Consider the following 8,688-nt stretch of genomic DNA (forward strand, 5'->3'; position numbering starts at 1 on the left):
AGGGGAGGAGTGCCCTTCAAACCTGAGGTGTAAGGTGGAATCTGTGGCTCTTAACACATTTCATCAGATTAATTCAATTTGGGAAATATTCAACCATAAAATGAAATTATTAGCGGGTTGGGCGGATTGAGAGGAGAAGGCGGCAACGATGGCGGTGTCACGCCGTTTCGCCTATTTGGACGACGTGTCAAAACACACAACGTAAACCCATCTGATTAAAATGATGTGACACTTGGGTTAGTTGTAAAGAGTGAATATAAACCCAGCAACTATGCAAGGCCATACAGCAAAGAGACGGTGCCACAAGTGTGATATCACCACCAGACAAGAGCTACCGCTAGCGGAGTTGTTAGGTTGTCTGTTAACAGTATTTCACTCAGAAAGATAAAATATCACTAAAATGCACATCTGTTACACTGCCGCGACCGCCCATATGATAATGCAGGCATACACCGGCGGTGATTGCCCTGGATACAAACGTGATATGCACACTGTCTTCATAAAAGGTCTCAGTCTGTTAAATAGGCTAAACTTCCTCTTCATTACGTAAACATTAGAGTTGTCTGAGAACATGTCAGCTGGCTAGTTGGGATTGTCCTGGTTCCCTGTGTGCCTACCGGTCTTGAGTGCATTTCAGTTGTGCCACATAAAAGAACGTAGCCTAACCTAACCCTCGCAGGAGTGAAGAACGCGTGCCATTTTTGCTGCAGGTTTACCCACAGAAACAAGAAAAAAACATCTGGCCTCCCTTTTTTCCCTGAAATTTATTTAAAGGGTTTGTGATTTCCATTTGTAATTCAACATTGTTTAAAACCCATGCTGCTCGGAGCACTGTTTCCAACTATGCCCCGCTCACTTGAACCCTCTTTTCAGAAGAGAGCTTTCGTTAGACGTATATTAGGAAAATATTTGCTTTGAATCATCAGAAGAAATGATTTCCTTTAAAGGGCTCTTTGATGGAATGGTACACTTGTCGTGCACTACAACCAGAATACAGGTCAGCTGACTGTGACATCATTGAAATGGAGAAGTAGCACTACTGTTTATGCTAAGAGTGTGTGTGTTACAAGTTAATGTATGTATGTACGTATGTATGTACAGTATCTCACAAAAGTGAGTACACCCCTCACATTTTTGCAAATATTTGATTATATATTTTCATGTGACAACACTGAAGAAATTACACTTTGCTACAATGTAAAGTAGTGAGTGTGCAGCTTGTATAACAGTGTAAATTTGCTGTCCCCTCAAAATAACACAACACACAGCCATGAATGTCTAAACCGCTGGCAACAAATGTGAGTACACCCCTAAGTAAAAATGTCCAAATTGGGCCCAAAGTGTCAATATTTTGTGTGGCCACCATTATTTACCAGCACTGCCTTAACCCTCTTGGGCATTGAGTTCATCAGAGCTTCACAGGTTGCCACTGGAGTCCTCTGGTGAATGTTAGAGACCTTGCACTCCTCCACCTTCCGTTTGAGGATGCCCCTCAGGTGCTCAATGGGGTTTAGGTCTGGTGACATGCTTGTGTAACCCAGGTTAAAATAGCTTAAGTTAATATTAATTGTAATAATTAAATAAATATATGCGGTCAAATGTCATAATATTTTTTATAAAGTTCATGATTCGACCAGGTTAAATAAGATAAAAATGTGTCATGTTAAAAAAGTGTCCTGGTGCTTTAAGAGACTGCCGTTGTATCAGCCAATCACAAAGGCTGTATCTCTTCCTGTGGCGGGAAGAACGGCGGGAATGCACCATAAGCTAAACGCTAGGAGAAAGACGTTAGCTAGATTGAGCCAGTGAGCGAGATAAGAGTACCAGAAAATACGTGTTTTAAGTGCTCATATTTTATTTTCTGAAGTAGACTGTGGTTTCTTTGCTGTCATTTAACAAGTTGACCGAAAGATAGAACTGTGAACGAGCAGACGGTAAAGATGGCGACCCTCCCATGAGAAGATCCACGATTGACGATCACATTGCATCCCTGTGTTTCACCTGCGTCTTTTGCAAGGACACCAACTCATTCACCCCGGTTGTGGTAGGACTAGTTCTGCAGCAATTCTTAGATGCTAGTGGAGTCGTTGGACTTGAAATCTCGGTAAGTGTGGACTCACTGTAAACCAACAACGGTTTTTTTCTTCTGCATCACATCCGGCTGGATTTGTGTGGACTGCAAAATGTGATGGCTAGTAAGATCTTGAACTTATTGAAAACACTAAGGTTTAACCGTGTGTGTTGAATATAATTCACTATGGTTTTTTCATTCTGTTGAAATGTGAATGTTATATTTGATTTTACATTACTTGTGTTATTTTCCATGTAGCCTATGTTGTGCCAAACTGGCAAATTGGGTTGATACTGCAAGAGTTTAGCTTCAGTAGTTCACTAGCGTAGCATGTTAATAGGGAAATAACAGAGATCGAAAGAATAACCTAACTAAGTTGAAATAAGAATTTATGGCTAACTGATACTAAAATTTGTACTGAAAATCGAGTTAACTCAAAATAATAGAAATTAAATAGCAAATTAAAGAGAAACTTTATTTTAACTTAAGTTGGAAGTCTTGAAACCAAATAGGTTGAATCAAACTGAAGACAAGAAATATAGTATTTCATTTCTTTTCCATTCAAAGGAAGGGTTCAAAACTTGAATAGATTGCATTTAAGTGTAAATATTGTGTCCATGTTATGTGAATTGTGTATGTAAATTGTGTTATTTGGTACCATTTACTTTTTCTATATGCTTCTAAATACTTTCTAACCTTTTATATAAACAAGCAGGCATTTAAACTTACTTTTCTGTCTGGGGTATTTATTATTTATCTACAAACTGCTCCTCCGAATCTAGAGCCTGGTCCTAACTTATCTACTACTCGTAGTAAGTGCTACACTTGGCCAGTCCATCACCTTTACCCTCAGCTTCTTTAGCAATGCGGTGTTTGTCTTGGAGGTGTGTTAGGGGTCGTTATCATGTTGGAATACTGCCCTGCGGCCCAGTCTCTGAATGGAGGGATCATGCTTTGCGTCAGTATGTCACAGTACATGTTGGCATTCATGGTTCCCTCAATAAACTGTTGCTCCCCAGTGCCGGCAGCACTCATGCAGCCACAGACCATGACACTCCCACCACCATGCTTGACTGTAGGCAAGACACACTGAGCTTTGTACCCCTTACCTGGTTGCCGCCACACACGCTTGACACCATCTGAGCAAAATAAGTTTATCTTGGTCTCATCAGACCACAGGACATGTTTCCAGTAATCCATGTCCTTATTCTGCTTGTCTTCAGCAAACTGTTTGCAGGCTTTCTTGTGCATCATCTTTAGAAGAGGCTTCCTTCTGGGACGACAGCCATGCAGCCCATTTTGATGCAGTGTGCGGCATATGGTCTGAACACTGACAGGCTGACACCCCACCCCTTCAACCTCTGCAGAAATGCTATCAGCACTCATACGTCTATTTCCCAAAGACAACCTCTGGATATGACGCTGAGCATGTGCACTCAACTTCTTTGGTTGACCATGGCGAGGCCTGTTCTGAGTGGAACCTGTCCTGTTTTGGCAATCTTCTTATAGCCTAGGCCATCTTTATGTAGAGCAACAATTATTATTTTCAGATCCTGAGGGAGTTCTTTGCCATGAGGTGCCATGTTGAACTTCCAGTGACCAGTGTGAGGGAGTGTGAGAGCGATGACAACGAATTTAACACACCTGCTCCCCGTTCACACCTGAGACCTTGTAACACTAATGAGTCACATGACACCGGGGAGGGAAAATGGCTAATTGGGCCCAATTTGGACATTTTCACTTAGGGGTGTACTCACTTTTGTTTCCAGTGGTTTAGACATTAATGGCTGTGTGTTGTGTTGTTCTGAGTGGACAGCAAATGTACACTGTTATACAAGCTGTACACTCACTACTTTACATTGTAGCAAAGTGTCATTTCTTCAGTGTTGTCACATGAAAAGATATACTCAAATATTTACAAGAATGTGAGCGGTGTACTCACTTTTGTGAGATACTGTATATGTGTGTGTGTGCATGTCTGTCTGTGTTCAATAGATTTGTTACACCACAAGACTGTTAAAGACGACAGCCGCACTGATCACTCGTCAAAACGCTTCTGGCTGCAGGTACGACATGAAAAAGGTATTTGCTTTGAGAGTACCTGTCAGCTCCACACTGCCTACATCATCAAGGGCTTCTCTGTCTTTCACTCTCAACGAAACCGAGGAATTCAGAATATCCAGATATTATGCCATCTGTAAAGGTGGCATCAAACGGAAAGACATCTAACACACAGCACAACCACACTTTTTTATTTTTCTTTTGAAACAACATGACCAGTTAAGCTCTATACTTATAACAGAACCATAAAAATAAGGGCCAGCCTGGTGGAATCAACAAATATGTATTCAAACGCTTGATTTTGTCTCCATATGGAATCATAAAATGACAAATTACCATTTGTTTAAATGAATATTATTTCATGGCATACCTTATAGGACAAGAACTCCCAAGACACTCTCTTGAAAGACAAAGGTGGTGGCTATGCTTATCTTTCCCTCAGCCCAGTCACAGATCAGATACATCCTATAATTGTATTTCAATACCTTGAGAGTGAGAGAGAAAAAAGAGGGAATACTGTCATTGTACATTTTTAATTGCAAAGTTAATTAGAAAATGAAAAACCATTAATATTACAACTGCAATTAATATTACTTATTTGCATTTCATTTGGATAGTTGTATTTTATCAAAATGGGGAAGAAGGAGTACGAGGTGGACTACAGTACATGTTCCGTAGGTGGAGTTTATGTTGGATCACTCCATAGGTCTTGAATCTAATCTTGATTAATGAACTGCCTGGTGAAGGGACACTGACAGACATAGAAGGTTCTTTCCAAAGCACACTGCAGCAGATTATTTAAGTCCAGCATTCTCTGTCCATCAGTGTAAGGCTGTTAGAGACCATACTGAAAGACATTTGTCATATTCATGGAAAAGTGTCAACTCTAAAAATGTGTTAGTGAATGTCCAACTGTATATACAGTAAACTAGCTCGGCATGATGTGTCGTGGGCCAGAAGTTATGAACGTATATCCACTGACAGTAAAGAGGCAGGTATAAATAATATGTCGTTACAACTAATAGGTTTCACCAGAGAGACGGTTTTTCTTAACATTTTATTCCCACATTCGTTGTTTGTGAGGAATGTGCACCAACTGCTCCCCATAAGCAAGGACAAAGGAATCGAACAAATAACAAGTATGAAAACCTGAGCGTCAATGTGTTTGTGTTTTCAGAGCAGCTGAGGGTAACGTGCAAAGAGTTGCTAGTTAGACGATAATTACAACAATAATATAGGCTGACCTGTCAGACGACGCTGCCCCTGGCTCTGGCCAGTCTTGCAAAATCTACAGCCACAGTGACATGTTAGACTGAATAAATCTCATACAGAGTCTACAAGCTGGGTAACACAGACTTACACACACACACACACACACACACACACGGACGCACGCAGGCGATTCTTCAAGTTGAATAAATAAATAAGGGCCACGACTGGAACATCGTCTTACATTAAGGAAGGGAGAAGAGAAAGGTGGTTCCTCCTAAAGACAATCAGTGAAAGTGGCCCTGGACAAATATAGAACTGGCCCAGCTCCTCTCCATTGTCTGCCAGCTTCTGTCAGCCAATGGGATGGGCCCGTGTGCCCACTAACAGGGGTAAAGTGGCAGAAACGGTCACGTTGACAGAAAACAACACGCTGAGCGCTTTGGATCGCTGTGGCCTGGCCTTTTCACGGTCGCTCAGGCACAATGGGAGATATCCCAAAATGATCTCCAACGTGCTCTGATTGGGTGTCAGAAAACCAGCGGAGATCTAGAAGAAGGAATTACTAGAGAGGACAGATTAATTTAAATCATTAAATGTTTACCGGATTTGACCGTGAGGGTTTTTCTGGACTTGAATCGGCGACATTCATTTTAATATAGGATAGCTATAGCTATACTGAAGGCAACTATGAAATGGAGTGCATAACTGTATTAAAATAATTTCAAAAAGATAATGTAGCGTCTTCCCAAAAAGTCTGCAACAATGAACAGATTTGAATTTGGTTCAGTTAAAGATAGGAAAATGGTAATTGTTTACAGAAGGGTGTGTCTCTACAAACATCAGATAATCCTCTTTCTTTGACCACATACTGGACAGCATTGCTACAGCTGGTCTATCTTTATCTGATCCTTCTGTAAATACAGAAGGAAATGAAAGCTAGTAGTGTGTTCAAGGTTTTAAATGGCATCTTAATCATACAATAATACAACTTAACTTGAAAGTGTCAGACTTTTTTGTATCAACACTTTGTATCAACCCCAACAATTTACTGTAAAAAAGTGTTTTATTATCCAGATAATAACTCACATTAACCGTTCCTCCAGGAATGCTCTTAGAAAAAACTGGCTCCAAAAAAAGTTACAATATACTGTAAGTATGACATTGACCTCGAAGTGTTAGCAGAGAGGCGAACAGATGTAAATTCACACAGTGGCGTCTTCCACTGACCCTAGTCGGGGGATGCAGCAAGACAACATCCTCACGTTCATTGTTTTAATGTGCGTTTTGACAACTATTTTAAAATATTCTTCATGAAGTATCCGTGTATATTAAATGTGGGAAAAGTCTGCCCTTTCCCATCTCTGGGCGTTTGATGTTTCCCAGCCCTACTATTCCCAGCCCTTTGTGTGTAAGTGTTTGTGTGTGTGTGTGTCCTTACATATGCACGTGCGTGCACGCTTGTGTTTAAGCATACGTAGACCTGGAGAGCTTCCTCTTTGGATCCTCTCTGTTTTCTTTTCAAAGAATGGCATTCCTAAGCTGTTTCACTTTTGGACAGGAAGTGGAGCTGAGCCAACAATGATTAAAGCTCAAGAGAAGGCGTAACATTTCCCGCGCTGCAGTAGTCTGGAGTTTGACATTGAGTCAAACTTACGTGAAATATTGTTTAATAAGTATGAACAACATGGCGGATTAGCGCATGGGTCCCGCGGGAGAAGTTACAACTGGTTTGTCATGCCCTAGCAACTTCCTTCGGCAGCTTGAATGCCTGTGAGCTCATACGAGGTGGAAGGACGGAAAGCACCATTCCTCTTGTGCGTAAAGTTTCGGGACCGACTTCCTGCTTTAGTTAGCAGTGGGATCAGATATTTTTTGGAGAACCACAAAAAAAAAGTTGGAACAACAAAGGAACAAAGACAGTGGTTGCTCAAAGTATCCCTGAGCCCCCATTGGGTTTGTAAGACATGTACAGCATAGCTGCATTTATAAACCGGCAGTTTGAGTCCTGAATGCTGATTGGCTAAAAGCTGTGGCATATGCGACAGTTTACTGTTGACATTGCATTGGTAATCCGTTTATGATAGAAAAAGGCATATGGGTGGACGTATGCCCAATGCCCCCTTGCTTTGGTTGCTTCATGGCTAAGATTAGCTCTTAGACATGGTATACCAACCACACACCACACACTGTTGTGCCTTATTTCTTAAAAAAGGCACTGATTTTAAATTCAGAAATGTAATTAATTTGGATACAGTGACTCCCATTGCTGGATCCATGCTGTGAAGAAAGTTTCACATCCAACCTCAAGGTGCACTTTTTCTTTTGCACAACACAAATCATCTATGTTTTGTATATTTTTAGTTTAACTGGAATTTGCTGTGCAACAATAGAGATAGAATACAGATGTATGGCTCAAAGTATTTGTGTTTAAAAATGCAGGAGGCATGGTAGCATTTAAAACCGTGGTCCATGCATAGTTTATGATTGTGTATAACCCGGCCGATGACACAGGGTCATGATAAGTGCAAAACATATCCTTGTTGTCTGAAAACTACCATCCAGATTGCCTTGTTATCATCAAATATTGATCAGCTTTCATATGTGTTCTGATGAGCTCACTATGCAGCTGTCTGTAGGCCTTAACAATGAAAGAGTGCTGTAAGCTACGTAGTTGAAATAGATTAATTTGTGGTCAGTTGCAGTAAATTGTCAATGTGTAGAATTCTGCATTTGTTTTTGAGCATGGTCAGAACAGAACCATAACAGGATATTTGATGTGTACCGTTTTGAGAAGTCCATCTTTTTCCGTAGATGTCAATAAATATGACCTAATATTCACCTGCTGAAGCTTCGTAATTTGTTCACTCTCTGCAGGCAATAGAAGGGAAGAGCACAGGAGATCATTATCCATTCGACCACAACAACAATAGCAACAAGTTCAACAACTAAAGAACACGAGTTGACGCCATCCTGCACATCTTGCTCAAGTGGTTGTCTACAGAACATCTAATAAGGTAATAGGAAATTAACTGACATAACAGCTATTCCATGCTAGCTACCCCACAGAGTGGATTTCTGATGGCACTCCCATCATTCTTTTGACCAGCGCACTGTTGTCCCAGTAAGAGCTGGTAAAAAGTGGGTAGTGGACTGTAAAAAGAATAGGGCACCACTAGGGAGACAACCAGAGCAAAGTAAGTGATTCATCCCCTCCAATTTCTTCTCCCTCCAAACCAGCCTTTCATCTCATCGGGAGGGGCAAGGAAGTTGGATTAGGTAGGTATGATGTACTGTCAGTCACATCCCAGTCATAATATGATGGCAGATCCAAGCCACTTTCCAAA

Source organism: Esox lucius, chromosome 22 (assembly GCF_011004845.1).
Source record: "Esox lucius isolate fEsoLuc1 chromosome 22, fEsoLuc1.pri, whole genome shotgun sequence".
Classification (NCBI taxonomy): Eukaryota; Metazoa; Chordata; class Actinopteri; order Esociformes; family Esocidae; genus Esox; species Esox lucius.